General features: G+C 36.6%; 1 protein-coding gene across 3 annotated transcripts in view; it reads right to left on the bottom strand.

Annotated features, from left to right (window-relative positions):
• Argk1 (Arginine kinase 1) overlaps positions 1-23097 on the bottom strand; it is a 137853-nt gene that overhangs the window by 101167 nt on the left and 13589 nt on the right. The gene's annotated exons all lie outside the window — the stretch shown is intronic.

Below are 23097 nucleotides of genomic sequence, written 5' to 3'. Positions count from 1 at the left end.
AATTGAAGTGTTAGGATTTTTTTTTTAATTTATTTTGTTTTTTACAATCTGTATAATACACTATACAATAAGTAAATAGGGAGATTGAAGGATAGATGGATGCGTGAAAGGCAGGAGGAAAGAAATTGCCCAGCTGTAGCACTCTCTACAGGATATGATTATTAGGCCTTCAAACTGCGAGGAAGTCGCGGGGCCACTGGCGATTCAGTCAGGAATGTCAGAGGAGGCGAGAGACTGTACTAGAGGATTGGAGCAAGTGGAGAGAGCAGTATGGAATTTTTGATATTTAGTCTTGGCGAGTTGGTCTATAAAGGGATTATTGAGGTCGGTGTGAAGAGTGAGGTTAGTCACCGTAGAAAGGAGCATCAGCTATCTGTCGAAGTAGTTTTGATTGAAATGACTGTACTGTCCGTATGTTTGTAGGTTTGGCTGAACCCCACAGCTCTAGTCCGTAAGTCCACATAGGTTTGAGGATAGTGTTGTATATTAAGCGTTTGAGTTCAATGGGCAATTTGGGAGCGTCGTCCAAGTAGTCTGTAAAGCAGTTTCACACGTTTTGTCATTGCTTGTCTTTTAAGTCTAGTGTGTGGGTTCCACCGTGAGTATTTTGTCTATGTAGAGCCGAAGGTAGCGCACCAGATCTGTACAAAGACGAGGATTGCTGTTTGAAGAGGACAGGTAGACAGGAGCCCCGCCGGAGAGTAAACGTGGCATGCTGGCATTTCTGTGGGTTCATTTTAATCCTCAACTTCTTTGCCCAGGATTCTATTTTATGTAAGTGTGTCTGTAACTTGTATGAAGCTGATGAAGGATGTGTACTTGTGGCTAGTATGGCTGTGTCGTCTGCATAATATGTACAGAGTAGTGTAGAGGGTTGTACAGGTATGTCAGATGTCATCTGAAAGATAGGAGCGCAAAATGAGGTAGTATGTTGAGGGAAGATGTTTATTTTTAGTTTGAACAGTAATCCAGGATGCCAAACACGATCGAAAGCCTGGCTTACGTCTAAGAATGCCCCTGAGCAATACTGTTTTCTCTCCAGTGCTGAAACAATAGCTTCAACAACCCGGTGGCATTATTGTACAGTGGCTATGATGACGCCTGAAACCAAATTGGTGGTCTGGTGTAACACCAAACTCCGACAATATGGGGTTAATGCGCTTAAGTACCAGTTTTTCACAAGAACTTTTCCTAGAGTCGGCAGGAGGCTGATAGGTCTGTAGGATGAGGGTAGGTGAGCAGGTTTTCCAGGTTTTGGAATCATTCGCCCTACCGAATACTTCCAGGATAGCGGAAAGTATGTAGTACGAAGGAAAAGAGTTTTTTTTTTCTTTTGTTATTGGCCTCTTGAGCTAGCAAATCAGCCATTTACATTCTTCTTTCGAAGCTTCTTTAGTACATATATTGAATATTTACAAAGTTATCTTGTTGTTTTTAATGAACTCAAAGAGCTCTTTGTAAATGCTGCCATCATCAGCTGCCAGAATAGTATTTAAATTGGCAGGTAAAGGACATCCAGTCGCTATCACAGCCCTCCACAATCGTTCTCTTCCTTTAGTAATATTAGCACATTCCAGGATTAGATGGTTGGCGTCTGCTATTACTCCAGAAGTACAGGAACACTGGTGCGTTGTTTCCACCCCAATCCTGGGCTAGATGGTGCGGCGAATAATTGTGGTTAAATCTCATTCTAATGACAGTGCTAACAAACTTCCTATTGTTGTTTTTGTATTTGTAAAACCATGGTCTTTTGGGGGACACTAGATTGTATGGCTGTGTAAAATTGGCCTTTTCTCGCCTTTGACCATTCGTATATCCGCTGCCATACCGGTATAGCACTCCGCTTTTGCATAATTTTTAATATCGGAGACTACCATTGAGTATGGAGATGTTTGTTGAAGCGAGATCGCATCCTTGGCTTTACGATCCACGATTTCATTTCCTCTCAGACCTGTGTGACCCTTAATCCAGATTAAATGTACCCGATTTGCCTTTTCTTAGAATATTATTTAATAATTTGGAAGTTTCTAAGATTAAAGCGGGAGCATTATTTACGAAATTTTGTAGTTTTTGGAGAACACTTTTGTTGTCGGTGAGAATTAAAACAAGGGATTGGTCTATTGATTCTACATACTTTAAACATTTTGATATACTGCAAATAATTCGGCTGTGAATATGGAAGCGAACTTATTTAATTTAAAGGAAATTTTAAAGGAAAGGATAATTTAAAGGAAAAGAGTTAAGATTAGATTTATTAAATTTTAACCAACTTAAATGCTAAGTGCAGATTACGGATTATAAATTAATAATCTGCATAGTAATATGCAGTAATGCAGCTTACTTCGGAACTGGATTATTTATAAATAATATTAAATTTAAATATTTAGTGTAAGAAATTAGTTTGAACCCTTCCAAGAAGTAGTTATTGTAAATTTAATTTACTTACTGTAAATTATAATAACTTATTGTAAATATTAATTACTTTGGGATATTAATGATTATAAGCTGTAATAAATTTCATGAATTAAAATAGAACAGCATTTTTATTCAAATTATAGTTCATGTTGTCAAACATCCAAAACATTTGGCACAATCGTTCTAACCTAATGTTCTCGTTCTTTTCAATTTTTTTTTTTTTTTGGGGGGGGGGTTTTGTTTTAGTCTTATTATTACTGTAGCTAACTACATCCAAATTTCAGTTTAATATTAAGAATATACTACAAACTGAATGATTTGTCTTTGAGTAATGAAATTCAAATATCTTCTAGATTAAAATTTAGAATACTATAGAAGTCAACCCAAAACTAATTAGCCTAACCATTCAAGTGATGTTCAAAACTTGTATCAATTCACAAAAATTACTAATAAAATAGCGATCAGTATTATAAATTCATTTAGGATTTGGATAATGATCAAAATTAAGTATTTTTTTCAATAATGTGAAACTTTTTTCTTTTTTTTTCACTTTATTTGAACTACTTAACAATTGTTGCATCAAGTAAATTTGATCTTACTGGTACAGTTCTCTTGTAATGACATGGTTAGAGCAATCACCTCTAAACTCTTTCACAATTATTTAATCACAACAGATCTCTAGGCCATTTTCGCTTCAAGCGACGAGGAGGATTGTCGGGAAGGTGAGGAGAGGAGAGTTGTTGGACAAAAGGATTAGGATGGAGAGCTAGGAGGCTGTGAAAGTTGCGGTAGCGAGACTTTATTAGGTCAGTGACAAAAGGGATGTGTAGGTCAGTGTGTATGGTAAGGTTAGAAATGTAATATGGAGCATTCAGGATTTTCCGTAGGATTTTACGAGGGTCGTTTGAAAAGTCCGTGCAAAAATAAAAACTACTTAATTTTTTGGGGTAAACCTTTTTCATTTTTCAACATAGTCTCCTTTTAGGCTTATACACTTCGTCCAACGCTGCTCTAGTTTGTTGATCCCTTCCGAATAATAGGATTTGTCCAAGTCTGAAAAATAGCCATTCGTTTCTGCAATCACCTCCTCGTTTGAATAAAATCTTTTTCCCGCCAGCCATTTCTTCATATTGGGGAACAAATAGTAGTCCGAGAGGAGCCAAGTCTGGAGAATAGGGGGGATGTGAAACGAGTTGGAACCCTATTTCCATTAATTTTGCGACCACAACTGCTGAGGTGTGAGCTGGTGCGTTGTCGTGATGGAAAAGGACTTTTTTTGTGGGACAATCGTGGGCGTTTTTCTTGCAGCTCGGTTTTCAAACGGTCCAATAAAGATGAATAATATGCATCTGTAATAGTTTTACCCTTTTCCAGATAGTCGATGAGGATTATTCCTTGCGAATCCCAAAAGACAGTCGCCATAATCTTTCCGGCCGAAGGAACGGTCTTCGCCTTTTTTGGCGCAGATTCCCCCTTGGTAACCCATTGTTTAGATTGTTCTTTGGTCTCAGGAGTGTAGTGATGTATCCATGTTTCATCCACAGTGACGAAACGACGCTTAAAGTCATGCGGATTCTTCTGGAACAACTGCAAACCGTCCTTGCAACACTTCACACGATTTCGTTTTTGGTCAAGCGTGAGAAAATCACTCGACTTCCTCGATTCAAACGAATGCCAAACACAAAGAAATAGACCGATCTGGCTGAAACTTGGTGTGTGTTCTTCCAAGAGATGCTACTAAACTAAACATAACCTCGATACGCGCCAGTAGTGCTATCTCTCTGACTTTGCACGGACTTTTCAAACGACCCTCGTAGATTGTAACGTCTGTAGGCGTTTGGAGTTAGAGGGTTTGGTTGAGCCCCACACTTCTGCTCTGTATGTCCATATGGGTCTTAACAGTGTCTTGTTAATAGTCAGTTTGTGATTCACGTCGAGTTTGGATCTGCGGTCGAGTAGTCTACTAAGTAGCTTGTAGCGTCTGTTCACGTCTTGTCGTTTCAGTCGAGTATGTAGGTTCCAGGTGAGTCTCTTGTCAATGTACAGTCCTAAGTATCGTACTACGTCAGCTGGAGGAATCGTTACACCGTTCAGTTGAACTGGTGGACTCGCAGATTTTCTTAAAGTAAACGTAATGTGTACTGACTTTTGTTCATTAATTTTAATTTTCCATTTTCGGAACCAGGTTTCGAGAAGCTTTAAGTGTGTTTGAATATTTTGACTGGCTTGCACCGGATCGGAGTGAGATGAAAGAATAGCAGTATCATCAGCGAATGTTGAAACTATTGTATTAGAGGTAAGTCAGCAGTGTATATTAGAAAAAGGAAAGGGCCCGTGTGCTTCCTTGAGGGACACCAGCTTTTATGGGTATAAAGGACGAGAGGGCCTGCCCTTGACGAACGCGGCACTACCGCGTGAAACTAAATCTACAATTTGCTAAACGAAGTCCTTTTGAAATATTGACAAGATGGTTTCTGAATTATTTGGATAAGGAAAACTGTTAAAAAAAAAACTATATTTTTCTTGGGTGTGAGGTTACAATCAATGTGTTCTGTTATTTATTGATAGTTGTTACAACTATAAATGGACTATCGTCGAATTGGCCATCGATTTATAATACCAAATATGTCACTTGTATTCCTTAAGTCTGTTTTAGAATAATAAACTTTGTTAGAATTTCCCACAGTATTAGAGCAATTTTAAATTATCAAAAAATTGTTCATGTTCAGAACTGTCAAGGCAGGGTGAGAACTGTTCCTGAACTTGAGTTTAACACAACTACGAAGTCTGTAAATTAAGTAATGAGACTGATTTTTAAAAAAAAAATTTATTCAAAAAGAATTATACAATTCTATATTGTCACCTTCAAAATAACTTCCTTCTGAAGCCACACAGCGCTGGAGACGTTTCTTCTACTCCTCATAGCAGTGCTCGAACTCCGATACTGGAATAGCCTTCAGCTGGTCGGTTACAACCGTTTGAATGTTTTCGACTATCCCAAAATGAGTTCCCTTGAGGTGATTTTTCCAATTTCGGAAAGAGAAAAAAGTCACAAGGACTCAAGTCAGGCGAATAAGGTGGCTGAGGAGCCACAGGAATGTTTTTACTGGCCAAAAACTCTGTTTATTGAAACTGCTGTATGACAAGGAGCATTATCGTGATGCAACACCCACTTGTTCTTGATGTTTGGTCTCACACGAATGACCCTTTTTCGAGAAGTTTTTCAAGAACCTCTCGGTAAAAGTGTTGATTGACCGTTTGACCATGAGGTAGAAACTCTTTGTGGACGATTCCGTGGATATCGAAAAAACAAATCAGCATGCATTTGATCTTACAACTTCGCCATCCTTGCTTTTTTGGGTCTTGGAGAGGTACTCAAACGCCCAAGATTCGTCACGTTCCAGCAAATGGGGGTCATTTTCAATTGAATCCATAAAGTCAAGGCAGACAGTCGAAAACATTCAAACGGCTGTAACCGACCAGCTGAAGGCTATTCCAGTATCGGAGTTCGAGCACTGCTATGAGGAGTGGAAGAAACGTCTCCAGCGCTGTGTGGCTTCAGAAGGAAGTTATTTTGAAGGTGACAATATAGAATTGTAATTCTTTTTGAATAAAAAAATCAGTCTCATTACTTAATTTACAGACCTCATACTATTAAACTCGTTTAATTTTTTCTTGTTTAGTTCTACACAGATTAAAAATGCCTATCACTTTTACTATTGTTAACAATTTTTAAAAAAAGAAACATTAATAGCGTTTTACGCTAAATTTATTGTTATTATTAGCGGAAATAACTAGTATTATTATAGAAGAATAAAGATTTAACGACATTTTGAATTTATTGTGCAGAGCGATGCCAGGCTAGTGTTTGCTTGAATGTTCAGTGTGTTATTAAAAATAACTGGCAAGCCCCAGAGCTTCGGGAGTTCAATAGCATCACCTACTAAATTCAGTTTTAAAATATTTCTTCTATCCAGCCTAGTCGCAACAACTCTGTTAATAAATTTAAAAAAAACTGCATTTAGGCTATTTTTCTTTCTCTTTCTCTTTATTATTTTATTTTTACTTTTTTAATCGCTAGGGGTAAGTGGCTCTGTTTGGAGAATTCCCAAAATATTTATATAAGCATGTTAACAAGATTATCGCCATTTACGATTTGTAAACAATTTAGTTGTACAACTGGGAGACTATATTAATAATTCAGAAAAATAAGGAAGGGGCCGCTCAAAGGTGTTTCTATTCGAAGCTCCTGAGTCAAGATTGCTGCAGCATCTGATCTTATCTTCCTAGGAGAGTTCATAGCTCATTTTCCTGTAATAACATTTTGTCTTTAATGAGAGAACACTGTCAAGAAAGCGGCAACGCTCTAAGAAGCCAAATTTTGAAAAAATTGTTAAAGATAATGAAATGTTTATTTAAAACTTATATAAAAATGTGGTTACGTCTGCAGTGGTACAGAATATCCTTAATTTCATAATCTTTGGTTTGCATAAACCTCTTAATTCTGATTGCAAGTTTACCAAAAGAGATGGAGGTCCAAAGAATTAAATGTTTAAAGGGTAAATGGCCGCTTTATCTGTCAATCGTGTCAAAATCTTGTTTTTGGTACAATACATATTTAATTATACTCCTAAATCTGATTTCGCAAAAGGAAGCAAGCTAAAATTAGTCTCTAAGTACGTCGATTCTTTCAGAGTTAACTGGTTTAAGGAGATAAATCACAGATGATAGATTTTTACACATAAAGTCTATCTTCATTGGTTATAGATTTAAAAGCGGCCAAGGAGTCTTCATAACATGCGGCATCGCAAAGTAATGTTAAAATAAGGAAGTGATGGTTTTAAAATGGAAATGGAAAACAACAGGTAGACCTAGAGAATAACACAGTGGCTACCCTACGTTGCATAATAATAACCAGAGAAAGATAATTCTTAAGAAGCTGATGGACTTATAAACAATAGGAGAACCTCGATTTCTGTATAATCAAGGACCACTTAGCTGTTTCAAAACTACGAGGGGCACTACTTATATTTTGAGCCTTGGCAACACTGAGTGTTGTCAGGTGCTATTTGACGTTTCCACTTGAAAGTTTGACATTTTTGACCATAACCTTCTTCAGAACGTTTTGTTATTTGAGCGCGATTTGTGTTGTTTACAGTCACTTGAAAATTGTGTCTCAGCGAAAAAATGGAATTAACTCGTGAAAATTTTCGTGCAATGATTTATTACGACTTTCGATGTGGATTATCAAGACAGGAGTGCATCGGTCAACTTACTTCCACTTTTGGCAATAAAGCCCCATCCTTTGCCACTATGAAACGCTGGTATAACGAATTCAATCGTGGTCGTCGTTCGCTCACCGACGTGAAGTCTTGAAGGTCGTCCAAAATCAGTTGTTGTGTCAGAAAACATTGATGCTATGCAAAAACTAATAATGCAAGATCGTCATGTGACATACTGTGAGATTGAGGCAACCTTAGAGGCATTAGTTCCACCAGCATATATAAAATATTGCATGATCATTTATCCTTAAAAAAGGTTTGTTCTCGTTGGATCCCACATAATCTGATAAAATCTCAAAAAGATGCTCGAGTCGATTGGTGCAAACAAATGCTTAAAAAATACAATGGCGGTACTTCAAAAGACGTGTATAAGATTGTAAGAGGTGACGAATCATGGATATATGCGTATAAGGCGGAAACTAAACAGCAGTCGACTGTATGGGTGTTTCAAGATGAACCAAATCCAACAAAAGTTGTTCGCGCTCGAAGCACTTCGAAACTAATGGCCGCCTGTTTTTTCGGAAAAACTGGTCATGTGGCAACAGTGCCTTTAGAGGAACGTAGAACGGTCAATTCTGAATGGTTCACAACCATTTGTTTGCCGGAAGTCTTCGATGAAATAAGGAAAACAAACAAGCGCCGTCGGATCATTCTACATCAAGACAATGCCAGCTGTCACACATCTCGTCTAACAACCGACTATTTGAGCACTCAAAAAATCGAATTAATGGGTCATCCGCCGTACAGTCCTGATTTGACATCAAATGACTTCTTTTTGTTTCCGAACGTCAAGAATAAATTACGTGGACAACGATTTTCGTCGGCAGAAGAAGCCGTTGATGCATTCAAAAACCACGTTTTGGAGGTGTCTCAAGCGGAATGGAAAAAATGCTTTGACAAGTGGTTCGAACGCATGCAGAAGTGTATAGATCATAAAGGAGAATATTTTGAAAAATAATAAAGTCATTTTCAATGACAAATTACTGTTTTTTTTTTATTATTAGGCTCAAAATATAAATAGTGCCCCTCGTATTCATTTTAAGAGAACAACTCCTCAAAAAACTAGGCATTTTTATCCAATAACTTACATTTTCTCAGATAATATTATTATTTAATGTAACATTCCTAAATTCTGTACAAGGTTTATCTATGGAATTAACCAAGGAATATTATTTTTTGAAAAACCACTTTTAGGTAAAAAAAATATATAAATAATGCTTGTTCAGTTTGGAGTAAAAACAAACTATGTTATGAGGTAATAAAGGAAGGTTAACAGTATTACTAATTGTTTAGTTTTACAAATGGTTGTAACCCGTAACTGATCGAATGTTCCATCAAGGTCGCTTTTCTTATATTGACTCGAATAGAGAGCAGAACTAAAAGTATAATGTTCTATTTTTGAAAAATACGAGATCTAAAACATTGAAAACACTTTTTTTTGTTACTACTGTTGACACAATTATTTATTTATTACTAACATTGGAATTATTAGTAAACTTTGACTGGTCAATTACATAAATAGATGGTCCCTAATCATTTACCCAGTATGCTCATTACAGGTAGGTGTTCCAAGCAACTTAATTGCAGTTCTTTGGACACTTGAAACGCCTACATCATTTATAATTTTTTTTGCAGAAAATACGGTGTGGCTATTAAATAACGAGGCTATTGCTGTAAAACATTTTATTTTAAATTTATACATATTTAGTTATTATCACCTTCAATATACACCCCTCCCCTATCCCTACAACGCTCCATGCGAATTTACCAATGTTCTGAAACAGTGCTGGAAGTCTTTTTCTGTGAGCTCCTGCATGACGCGTACCGCTTTTTCTTTCACAGCTTCCCAACGGACCAAAAATCGTGTTCCTTTTAATGCAAATTTGACTTTTGGGAAACAGATAAAAGTCACATGGGGCCTCAGGTCAGGCGAATAAGACGGATGAGGCCTAAAACTGGGATGTTGTACTTGGCTAGAAACGTCTTGACAGACAATGCACTGTGAGCCGGGGCGTTGTCTTGATGGAGAACCCCATGACTTGTTCTTCCACAAATTGGGTCGTTTTTTCCGTTACTCTTTCACGGAGTTAAGCAAGCACCTCACGGTAGTAATGTTGATTAATTATAATCGATATTTTCATTCGTTTTGGACGTGGAAGGGCGACCCGGGCGGTGATCATCTCCGTCGTCTTCTAGGCCATCTTGGAAACGCTTGAACCACTCAAAAACTCGCGCACGTGATTAATATTCATTGCCATAAACTCCTTTTAATAGAAGATAAGTTTCAGTAGCGGTTTTATCAAGTTTTGATGTGAAATTTCACGACAATTCCGTTGCTCTACTACATGTGTAGTATCATGTTTTCGGCAAAACAACGGTTCCGGTCAGACAGATTTCTCTACAAAACACGTGAGACGCTGCAATCGAACGAGAAGGCTTTACACTACACAGCTGTCGGTCGTTAAGATTTGGCGCATGTATAGTTCTTCTGTAGCAGCATCAGTCTCGTTATTTAATAGCCACACCTCGTATTCAAATAAAATTGACAAATTTTAACTCATTATTTATAAATGTAATGAGTCTTTAGACAAAGTACATGTATTTTGGAGATGGCGGAGGGCCCCCTGGTACGGATGTCTGCGGGGCGCATCTAGGTTTGAGAAGGTGAAAGAGTTTACGTTCCTCGGATCCTTAGTTAGCTCATCTAACGGCGCATCCGCTGAAATACAGAAACGAATAGCAGCAGCTAATAGGTGCTATTTCGGACTCGCTATGTATATGAGAAGCAAACTCCTATCTCGTCAGACCAAATCCAGGCTGTATAAGACTCTTATATGCCCAGTGTTAACATATGCAACACAGACCTGGACAATAAGCAAGCAGGATGAGAGGGAGCTATTAATCAGCGAAAGAAAGATTCTCCGCAGGATATTTGGACCAGTCAAAGATGGAGAGGTCTGGAGGATCCGAAAAAATAGAGAGCTTGGCGAGCTGTATGCGGAGGCAGATGTAGTAAAAATAATTAAATTAAGTATGCTTAGCTGGGCGGGCCACCTAGCAAGAACGGACGAGTCCGAGATGCCTAGGAAAACTCTGGATGAGATCTTGTTCCGAACTCGAAGAGTTGGTAGGCCGAGGTTGAGGTTGGCAGACGGTGTGAGGGCGGACGCTGCGGGCTTGTTGCGAGTCGCTGAGTGGAGGGCGGCAGCACAGGACAGAGCTGGTTGGCGGACGCTCATAGGGGAGGCCAGGACACACCACGAGTTGTAGAGCCATCGAAGTAAGTAAGTAAGTAATGAGTCTTTATTTGAGGAATAAAACCCTCCCAAAAATATTATGCAGTATTTATTCGATTTTCTTCATAGTTGGAAACTAATATTTTATATCAATGCTATAATTAACCTTCAATATTTGGGTACTACAATATGGTGTATTGTTGCCTCAAGAGTCTGTTTTAAGATGAGAAAATATTGATGTTCAGCCATTAATTAGTTACCAAGTTAATTACTTAAGGCAATTAACCCCATAAAACTGAATTGCTATTTTATTTTTAAAAGTTGTCCATAAAATTACACAGTATTTCAATATATAATAAAATATTTTTCTTAAATAGACATAGTTAAACAAATATTGTCACCAATATCTTAATGGCCAATTACACCTTTTTTAATGGTCCATTTGTAAATATACCACGCTTATCTGAACTTCGTATGTAATTCAGAATACAAATATCCCTAATAACGAGGTCAGTAATCCTTTATTATACTGAATTTATTACATAATTTTTCCGGATGTCTACTCCATTTTCCGAATAAAATCCTAAGGTTGATTTATTTGCTCAAATTAATATTAAGGTGGCTCTGTAATTGACATATTCTTCTATGTAACCCTGAATTCAATGCTGTCAATTCTCTCTTCTTTCTTTTTCTCCCACTCTTTTTTTTAAGAGAACAGTCAACATCTGAGGTCATTGGCATCCGGAGCCTTCTCAGTACGCTGCCGGCTTCCAGAAGTGTTCTCTCGCTTAAGAAAAACATTGCCTATCAACACTGTTATTTCCTACCAGGTCAATTCAAGGCTGGTTTGGGACTGTCTGGGTGCCCTGAAGGAAATCAGTGACCACAATAAGGTCTTTCTGGTTTAGGTACCTGGTCATTCAGGACATAAGGAAAACAAAGCGGCAGATTTATTGGCCAGGGAAGGCTCTGCGGGACACTTCGTTGGCCCGAAGCCCTATTTTGGGGTCTCCAAGTGTCTTAAGACTGCGGCCATTAAACTATGGGTGCAGACTAGGTCTCAGAAGTGGTGGCTTGCCACCACAGAGCCTGAGACAGGCGAAGGAGTTCATTAAGGGCTATTCGCCAAAGCTGACTGTAGATTTAATCCGTCAAGGCCGCGTGGGGCTATAAGGATGATTGTAGGCCTATTAATCTGGCCACTGTAGGCTCAGAAAACACATGCATCGCAAGGGCCTGGCAGATGGCTATCCTTTGTAGCTTCTGTCAGGAAGAGGAGGAAATGGCACTGCACTGGTGTTGTGTCAGTGTGAGGGGCTTGTCTGGGCTAAGGATGTTACTTCTCGGGGAGGAAAAACCAAGGCATGTAAGCTTTACCCAAGAGTCGCTCTCCAGAATTAAGAATCTGATTAAATGGGCGGGTCTGGAGGGCGAGCTCTAGAGAAGGAGAGCCACATAGATCCAAAGGGGTCGCAGTGGCGTAGGCCTTAAGGGCCGCCCTATTAGAATCTTATCTTATCAACACTGTAGAGAGAAAAAATCTAAGGGTGGGCATTCCCGGATTTGAATTAGAGACCTACAGCTTACTGTACCTAATTGTAATGATTTTTATTTATTTATTTTGGGGAAATCATAAAAAACTATGGAGGTAAGTAACGTAATACGAGGTCTCAGGAGTGTAGTGATGTATCCATGTTTCATCCACAGTGACGAAACGACGCTTAAAGTCCTGCGGATTCTTCTAGAACAGCTGCAAACCGTCCTTGCAACACTTCACACGATTTCGTTTTTGGTCAAGCGTGAGCAATCGCGGCACCCATCTTGCGGATAGCTTTGTCATGTCCAAATGTTGATGCAAAATATTATGTACCCTTTCATTCGAGATGCCCACAGAACTAGCAATCTCACGTACCTTCACTCTTCTGTCATCCATCACCATATCATGGATTTTATCAATGATTTCTGGAGTAGTAACCTCAATAGGGCGTCCAGAACGTTCAGCATCATTTGTGCCCATATGGCCACTCCGAAAATTTTGAAACCACTTATAAACTGTTCTAATCGAAGGTGCGGAGTCACCATAATGTTTATCAAGCTTCTCTTTAGTCTCCTGAGGCGTTTTGCCTTTCATAAAGTAGTGTTTAATCAACACACGAAATTCTTTTTCTTCCATTTTTTGAAAATCACTCGACTTCCTCCATTCAAACGAATGCCAAACACAAAGAAATAGACCGATCTAGCTGAAACTTGGTGTGTGTTCTTCTAGAGGCTACTAACTAAACATAACCTCGATACGCGCCAGTGGTGCTATCTCTCTTACTTTGCACGGACTTTTCAAACGACCCTCGTACTACTGATCGATAGATGTTTGAACCAAACTTACGTTTCTAAAACTGGAATTCACTAATTCATTTAAGAAATAACGAATTTCTCTCTCATATTATTATAGTTCAAGCTATTGTATTAATATATTTTCTACTATCTAGAATTATGCGATAATGTGAAAAGAAATCTCACTAACCAAAGTCCCCTTATAATAGCACTACCTCTAATAATAGCCTCTTTACATCCGTTCCGGTGTTGACTTAAAATTAAAAAAAATAAAAAATCATTCTTTCTTTGATTTTCCACGCTCGTGTCTCTTCACAGCTTCCATATTTCAGAAAGTATATCTTTAGATCTTCTACATTACAAACAATGGTCAATTGTGACAATGGGACTTGCATTTATTTTGAAAAAAAAATACGATTTTATTTTAATTTGGCTAGCTTCCTCTTAATTTTGGTTTATAATTACAGTTTTATATTATCAAAACAAGAAAAATTGGCAGTAATAAATAGCCAACCGAGCATAGTAGAATTCTTGTTTCAGTGAAGAAGTAGTCAGAATGGATGGATATATACAGGACACAGAACTAGAAGAAACTTTGTTTACAATAAACAGGCTGCAGACAAATAAGCGGATGTTGTAAATTTTCCCATTGGAATCGTGGAAATCGTAGAAAAGAATCTCAACATCGTAAGAATTGTCCATTATCCTGACACTCAGGCTACAAGAAGAGCAGTCAGTACCAATTAGGATTAGGAAGATGCAGAATTGGAGTTCTAACAAAGTACTACATTGCGATCTGGTTCTCTACTACTATTATTGGCGCTACAGTCCATTACTGGGCTTTGGCCTCCTCAATCCGCTTCCCCAGTCCATTACAGCAACCTTCTAATTCCTCAGCAGGTCTCTGGCATCCACGCCTACCCCATCATTCCATCTCAATTTAGGGCTGCCCACTCTCCTGACTCTGTGTACCATCTTCTTGCAGAAGCCGTTTCCAACTAAGACTATCCTTGCCATATGGCCTGAGCCATCTGAGCCTGCCAAGCCTAGTTACCTTTACGATGTCTGCTTCCCTGGAATAGATGCTGTAGTTCCTGATTCTTTCTTCTTCTCCAAATCGCGCCCCAACTTTAATAGGGGCCAAAAATTCGTCGAAGAACTTTTCTCTGGAACACTTGCAGCATCCTTTCATCTTTTTGTTTTTTTTTTGAAATTACCCAAGCTTCGGAGCCATATGTTAATACAGAACGGATCAGGGTCTTATAGAGAAGCAATTTTGTATTTTTTGATATTAGGTTGCCTAAATCGATCTTTTTTTGAGATAATTTTTTCAGAATAGCATGAATTAAGATTTTTTGTTTTTTTCTTGCTTAAATTCCATTTCCTCAATTTTGATGTTTATCAAAGTCGATTTTGTAATGAGTTTCTCTGTTAGATTTATTGTAAAATCGATTGTAATCAACTTTAACATATTTGGTAAGCATTAGTAATGCTGTAAACGATAGAACACTACCCGAACGCCGGTAGTTTACAAAAGCCCTGGGCGTTTTTACCAAAAGGCTCAGATGTTGAAGCATCTTAATTAAAATTTAAAAAAAAAAACCTCTGAAGTTAATTAATTGAAAATAATGAATAAAAATGATATAAAATAATGTTAGAGGGGCTTGGAAGAGTATTAATATAGTAACAGGTGGCCCCCAAGCAGACAGATTGTACCAAGGCATGTATAAATAGAACTTTACTGTTTTCAGCTAGCAATCTTAACTATTAAAGAACTTATTTATTCTGTTGTAAATTACAGAGATTCCATGGCATTTTATCTTAATTGATGTCTCCTTTTAAGATTTCTGTGGAGGTTTCTTAACTTTTAATTCAATTTAGTGCTTTATTTTATTATTTTTTTTAAAATAAATTTATAAAAAAAGGAGATGTTCGCATGATTATTTTTTGCAATTACAGGATCTTTACTTTCTTATCATTATTTTATTTATTTATTTATTGCAAGTATTACCTAATTACAACATTTCTTTCCTAACCGATTCCTATGCTCGGGAACAATTTTGCCATTATAAGTAACGCACTAGATGTTTGAAACTTTAATTTGATAGAAGTTTGTGAAACTTAATTTTTTGTAGCAGCACATTATGGGCCGACCGGGAATTATGATTTCGTTTTTTTTTTTTAACTGTAAAGCTTCAAAAGTGGTAGTAGCTGTAGTAATGCACTTATATGCACCAAAGGCGATGCATGAGGACTATTGCCTCTTGGTGGAGCTCTTGCTTAGAACAAAGAACTGAAGGGATGTTCATGAGCAGCTCCTGCCCTGAACTATATAGAACGAGAAAGGTCGACTCCCATTCCGTTTGCAACTTTTAAATTTACTCAAAACAAGATAATAAGTAACGTACTCTTTTTTTAAGGAATCTAACCTACGAGGAAGAAGATTTTTGTACACAAGAAACTTGAGAATGGATTAGCTGAGTAGTTAGCGAATACTGGATTCCAACGCGGAGCTCATGGGTTCGAATCCAGGTTGCTGGCCCCTTAGATTTTCTCTTCCTAGGAGCTTCTTACAGCTCATTCTGGTTCTGGTGATGGGCAGTGTTGTCTGTAACGACAGAATACTGTAAGACAGGGGTCGGCAACCTATTTTAAGTAGAGAGCCATTTCTCCCTTAAGTAATTCAATCAATTAATTTCAAATTATAGCAATAAATGTAAAATATTCCCTAATTTAGACGTTTTAGTAACCAAAATTATTTGTTTTTTAAATTCTGTACGAAACACATAAAAAAATGAATTGATTTTAACGTTAATTAACCGAAATTTCTTCAAAATGTATATTTTTCTTAATATATATATATATTTTTTTTTTAAATACAGCTACAGAAAATAAAATGGCCATTAAAATAATTCCAACTGCATTGTCTTTATAGCAAATTATATTTAAATAAACTTTGTACAATTACATGTTTTGCTAATAATTTGAAAAGATACAAAACATTTAATTAAGATTTATTACAAAAAAAAAAAAAGCAAAACAAAAATTATTTGATCAATGGTAGCGACCTCTAAATATTAATCGATTTCGCTCTAATAGGGACGAAACTTTTTGACATTAAATGAACTTTGATTTTCCACCCGGCCCTCTTTAAAATTTAAAATTCATCATTTTTTGAAACACCCTAATGGTTATACTATTGTTATCAATGTACGAGGGTCGTTTGAAAAGTCCGTGCAAAGTCAGAGAGATAGCACTACTGGCGCGTATCGAGGTTATGTTTAGTTAGTAGCATCTCTTGGAAGAACACACACCATGTTTCAGCCAGATCGGTCTATTTCTTTGTGTTTGGCATTCGTTTGAATCGAGGAAGTCGAGTGATTTTTCAAATCGTGTGAAGTGTTGCAAGGACGGTTCCAGAAGAATCCGCAGGACTTTAAGCGTCGTTTCGTCACTGTGGATGAAACATGGATACATCACTACACTCCTGTGACCAAAGAACAATCTAAACAATGGGTTACCAAGGGGAAATCTGCGCCAAAAAAGGTGAAGACCGTTCCTTCGGCCGGAAAGATTATGGCGACTGTCTTTTGGGATTCGCAAGGAATAATCCTCATCGACTATCTGGAAAAGGGTAAAACTATTACAGGTGCATATTATTAATCGTTATTGGACCGTTTGAAAACCGAGCTGCCAGAAAAACGCCCACGATTGGCCCACAAAAAAGTCCTTTTCCATGACGACAACGCACCAGCTCACACCTCAGCAGTTGTGTGGTCGCTAAATTAATGGAAATAGGGTTCCAACTCGTTTCACATCCCCCCTATTCTCCAGACTTGGCTCCCTCGGACTACTATTTGTTCTCCAATATGAAGAAATGGCTGGCGGGAAAAAGATTTTATTCAAACGAGGAGGTGATTGCAGAAACGAATGGCTATTTTTCAGACTGGGACAAATCCTATTATTCGGAAGGGATCAACAAACTAGAGCAGCGTTGGACGAAGTGTATAAGCCTAAAAGGAGACTATGTTGAAAAATAAAAAAGGTTTACCCCAAAAAATTAAGTAGTTTTTATTTTTGCACGGACTTTTCAAACGACCCTCGTAATGCCTTTTTTTCTGTAAATAAACTATTCTATTCTAGTGCACAATAAATTAATTGTGATTTTCTTAGGGGAATTCTACCGCAGATGGACGAACTACCCTTGATGTGGCCAATACATCCACTTAATCATACAACTTACGCGAAAATTTGGCACATTTTTACCAAGCAAATATTTTTGACTACAGTTTAGGTTTTATTAATCGCAAATAAAATTTAAAAAAAGGTTCTAAAACATTTTATGGTTATAAAACAGACAAAATAATGCCTAGCTTTTTAATTAAGGTTCCTTTGTTTAAAATTATTTAATAATAAATAATTAGAGAAGCTAATTATCTGTGACGTGTAAAAAAAAAACCAAAGCCTGAATATACACTTCACTTATTGTGAATATGGTCATTTAAATTATAAATAGATATCTACCAAAAGATTTGAAGAGATAATTTTTTATTTTAATTAACCCTTAACCGGTACTTTAATTAATAGTACACTCAGAACGAAACTTATCTATTTATAGGTTTGGTTAGTGTTCGAAGTGAAGGAATGCCGCGGCCATTGGCCCTTCCTCTAATATCTAGGTGCCCCATAGTTTGTATTTATAAATGAAAGGAGTGTATAAACGCGAGGAGAGTTTATTATGTCAAAGTGGGGAAAAGCTGGCGGAGAACTTCTCTCTTAAAATAATCTTTGAGCGAGGGCAAGTTCAGGGAGTACTTTTGGTATTTTAGTTTCCTTGTGCTTTTAGCATAGACCTTGTTCTATGAGAGGGGTGGCTCCCTCGACCGATCCCCCTTGGCACTTTAATAGTGTAGAAACAGAAAATATAAATTTTGTTGCATAACAAGTTACATTTTTCTCAACACTCGAAGTTTTGGCTAATTTTTCTAACTGCTGAATTCTGTTTCGTTTTGAATTTGAATACTTTTGGAATTCTGTTTCATAATATACAGGGTGATCCATTTAAAACGCACCAATCGTTAATAACTTTTTAGGAAAGCGTCTAGTTTTCAAAATTTTTCACCCCCGAGGCTGTATCTTCATTTTTCGCGGAGTTACGGCTAAAAACCTGATTAGGGTTTCATAAGGACCACTGGTTTTGACAATGATTATGAAAACTAAATAGAAAACTGTGAAATATGACGTTAATCCTGTTTTGATATCCCTAATATTAGATGAGATATTTAAGATCAAAGTTACAATTTTATCTATTCGTGAACGGTTTTCAATATTAATTTTCGACCAGAAATACACGTTTTGGGAGGTCCTCTGAGTAAAAAAAAATGTTATTTGCGATGCAAAGAACAAAAATAATAATAATTGAAGATTTTAAAACATGTAGTGCAATGTAATGGTTGTGGGTGAATCAGAATAAATTTGTTTTATCATCAAATAAAAGCAATCATCACATCATTTTAATGCACCCAGTATGCAAGACTTCTTGACCTATGATTGCGGTAAGAATATCTAGCCATGGATGGGCGGGTGTTGGTCTAGTGGTCAAGAGCGTGGCTTTGTAAGTGGGAGATCCCCCAGTACGAATCCCGCGTATGCAGTCAAAAAAATCATAATACTTTTTTAACGCGGAATTCGAAAATTAATATTGAAAACCGTTCACGAGTTGATAAAATAGTAACTTTGATCTTAAATATCTCAACTAATATTTGGGATATCGAAACGGAGTCAACGTCATTTTCCACAGTTTCTTATTTAGTTTTCACAGTCATTGTCAAAACCAGTGGTCCTTATAAAACCTCAATCGGGTTTTTGGCCGTAACTCCACCAAAAATAAAGATACAGCATCGGGGGTGGAAAATTTGAAAACTAGACCAAAATAAACATATAGTTTACTTCGTGGGTTTTTTTCGAAATTCCGCTTTCCTAAAAAGTTATTAGCGATTGGTGCGTTTTAAATGGATCACCCTGTATTTGTAAACAATAACGCCTATTAAAAATAACAGGAGACAAATAAATATGCACTTTTTTTTTAAATAAACAAAGAATGGTAAAACAATAGTTCATAATGAAACCTTAATTCACTGTTAGTAAGCAATGTAAACAAATTCTGCTGTAGATATACTAAACGAAATCATCCATGTTAGTTGCCACTTAAAAGTGAAATTTGAAACATCAAACTTTGTAAAGAGAAAAATCTATTTTTAAAAATTATTCTTATTTTTTTCCAGCAAACACATAAAATCTTTCCAAAATCAAAAAACTGACGATACTGCCATACTTTCTTCCCACTCCGATCCGGTACAAGCCAGTCAGAACAGTCATATCCATTTAAATCTTCTTGAAACCTGGTTCCGAAAATGGAAAATAAAAATTAATGAACAAAAATCAGTGCACATTACTTTTACATTACGAAAATCTGCAAGTCCACCAGTACTACTGAACGGTGTAACGATTCCTCCAGCTGACGTAGTACGATACTTAGGACTGTACATTGACAAGAGACTCACCTGGAACCCACATACTCGACTGAAACGACAAGACGTGAACAGACGCTACAAGCTACTTACTAGACTACTTGACCGCAGATCCAAACTCGACTTGAACCACAAACTGACAATTTACAAAACACTGTTAAGACCCATATGGACATACGGAGCTGAAGTGTGGGGCTCAACCAAACCTTCTAACTCCAAACGCCTGCAGACACTACAGTCAAAAATCCTACGGAAAATCCTGAATGCTCCTTACTACATTTCTAACCTTACCATTCACATTGACCTACACATCCCTTTTGTCACTGACCTAATAAAGTCTCGCTACCGTAAATTTCACAGCCTCCTAGCTCTCCATCCTAATCCTCTTGTCCAACAACTCTCCTCTCTAAACCTTCCAGACAATCCTCCTCGTCGACTGAAGCGAAAATGGCCTAGAGATCTGTTGTGATTAAATCATTGTGAAGGAGTTTCGCCAGTGGGTGATTGCTCCAACCATGACTTTTCAAGAGAACTGAACTAATAAGATCAGATTTACTTGGTGCAACAATTGTTGCAGTTGTAAATATAAAAATAAAGTGAAAAAAAAAAATAAAATCAAAAAAAGATTTCTGAAATTTTCAAAAATCTGTTTAGATCCGTAGAACTGGATAAAGTTTTTGATATTGTCCGCATTCTGACCATCGTAGAATGAACTTAAACCGACAAATTTTACTACCTATTCCTGGACTAAACTTGCACTTAAATCAGATATTAAAAACTAAAAAATCGGTTATGTATATTGATATAGGCATTGCTTAATTTGATTTAATTTTTTTAAAAATAAATAATAACATTTTGAATCAAACGACACTTTATTCATGAAAATCGGATCACGCGTTTAGGCGCTACGTTGATTACAAAAGTAACAACCATAAGAAGAAGAAAAATTTCTGAAAATGCCTTTTTAGCCCATTTGTAACAACATTTTTCTTAAAATCTATTCAATTTTGTTGCAAATGATAATGCCCCTAAAATTTAAAGAAAATTTGGAAACTTTAACTTTTATATAAAAAAAGAAAAATAATGACCAAAGTTAGACGTTTTTCAACGTTACGTTTTTTGTTACAGTTTTTGACTGTTAGCCCTTATACAGGGAGTTCATTTTTAAGGCGGCTCAAATGCATTTAATGCTTAAACGGCATTCATCAAACTTATTCCTTAATTTATCAAATAATGCACTTTACTCAACTTGTGTAGCATGTACTGTGCCTTCAAAGGAACCTCCTGTGGCTCGCAAGCCAGGTTAGCCAGGAGGTTATCAACTGCTCTCTGTATCTGAGGAGGCACCTTTGAAGGTACAGTACATGCTTCACAAGTTGAGTAAAGTGTATTATTTGATAAATTAAGGAATAAGTTTGATCCTTTACATGAAAGATATTGATCACTTAAATATGTGGCAGGAGGTTTCCAATGTGTTTGGTAATTAAACGCAACTCTCCCAAAATTACCAAATAATGATTAAATCTTCTTGTTTGTAACAGATGTAAAATTAATTTTTACCCATTTTGGGTAAGCTTCTTAGAAAAATCACTCGGAAAACGACTTATTTCCCGATAATAAGAAAAATACTAGCTTTACTGCCTTGGCAATATTTTTAGTAGAAAGGGGATGAAAAAATACATAAAAATGACCTATCGCGTGCTCTTCTTTCTCTTTGATAACAAGTTAAAAAATTGAAATATGATTAATAAATACCAGATTTTCAAATGGCCTAGCACCTTTAATTTTTAAGATATCGAATTGCGGTTTCCGGTTTCTTTCATAACTTTTTATACTATTTAAAACTGTGTATAAGAAAATAGAGGTCAACTGCAAACCTTCACTTTTGATCGCACGTCAGCCGCTTATGCGGGCAGGAATCTAAAATCAAGTCACATATTCTAAAACTAGAGGTGACGGGTAACAAATTTTTCCTCTACCATTTTTTGCTCAGATTAACCGTTTAAATATGAAATGCATTTGAGTCGTCTTAAAATGAACACCCTGTATAACTGTCCTACCGGACCGTTTTTATAGTGGGTGACCCAGTCTTAAGTACACCTTGCTAACAAAAAAAAAAAAGGAAGTATATGAACAAATAGATTGGTAGGAAGGATTCAGAAAAGTGGAAGGCTGAAGGAACATTGCTCTAATAGGGATAAAGGACAAAACGACAATATTGGGCAAATAATGTAGGTTTAAAGCCGGTATCTTGAACAGCGAAGACTAACTGACTGTGATTTCAAAAATTCTTTTAATTTTCGTCTCATAGTTTCAGGAAAATTTTGAAACAATTATTGTGTTACCTAACAAACTAAAGCTTTAATAGGCCCTGGCAATATATAATATTTGGACAATTGCCATTTAAGATCACTGCATGGTCTGGTGCCTTCAAAATTTTGACATCTGCCATCCAACCTTGCATTTAAATTAATTTTCATTATAATGATTAGTTTAGAGCGTCAACTAACTTTTAAAAAGCTAATTACAAAGAAGCTAACCAAAGCTTTAATTGAATTTTTCTTTTCATCTCTCTTTGTAGCACTCTTAAGCACTATTTAGTAATTGATTTGGAATATTTTATAATTTTTGAAATGTTTATTTAGATTATTTTCCTACTAAAAAAATTCAAGAAATCGACAAGTAATTTGCACTTTAATGATTATGCCCATGGCGAATAAAATCTGGGGCATAGCCCAAAGTCCAAGCAACTGACAAAATCCATCATAGACATCTAAAGACAAGTATCTATAGTTCAACCTTCTCTTCTATATTTTCTAAGGCTACATAAGATGTTTAATAACCAAAGATTTTAGAAAAAGAGAAAAACATCTAGGCTTTTGTAGCTTAAATTGCAAGATCGTTGAAAGCCTCATTGTACGCGTTATTTAACAATATGATTCAACTTACCTCCTGATTAATGGTAGTATTTAATAGAAGCTCCTAACCCAATATGGATTAAAAAGAGAAAAAAATTTGTATTAGATGATTATTTGGAGAAAATTTCGAAAAATAAAACCGACTCAGAAAAGACATTTCTTTCAGAAGCTTTCTTTATTTCTAAAAGTAACTTTTAAGCTAATTTTTCACTTTCTTTCAATGATTTTTGATTGACTAACAAACATTGTTGTTGTTAAGTAAATATTTATTTTAACAAAAACAATACAATTTTGTTAAATTTAACCTCCCCACATAGAGCACATAGCGCTGGGCAACGAATGTAACTTCAAATAATTGAACTATGAGAGCAGCACCGTACACAGA

Source organism: Rhodnius prolixus, unplaced genomic scaffold (genome assembly GCF_049639745.1).
Source record: "Rhodnius prolixus isolate KJV_2025 unplaced genomic scaffold, Rpr scaffold_5, whole genome shotgun sequence".
Lineage (NCBI taxonomy): Eukaryota > Metazoa > Arthropoda > Insecta > Hemiptera > Reduviidae > Rhodnius > Rhodnius prolixus.
The sequence above is the reverse complement of the archived record's forward strand: the minus strand, read 5'-3'. Positions and strand labels throughout refer to the sequence as shown.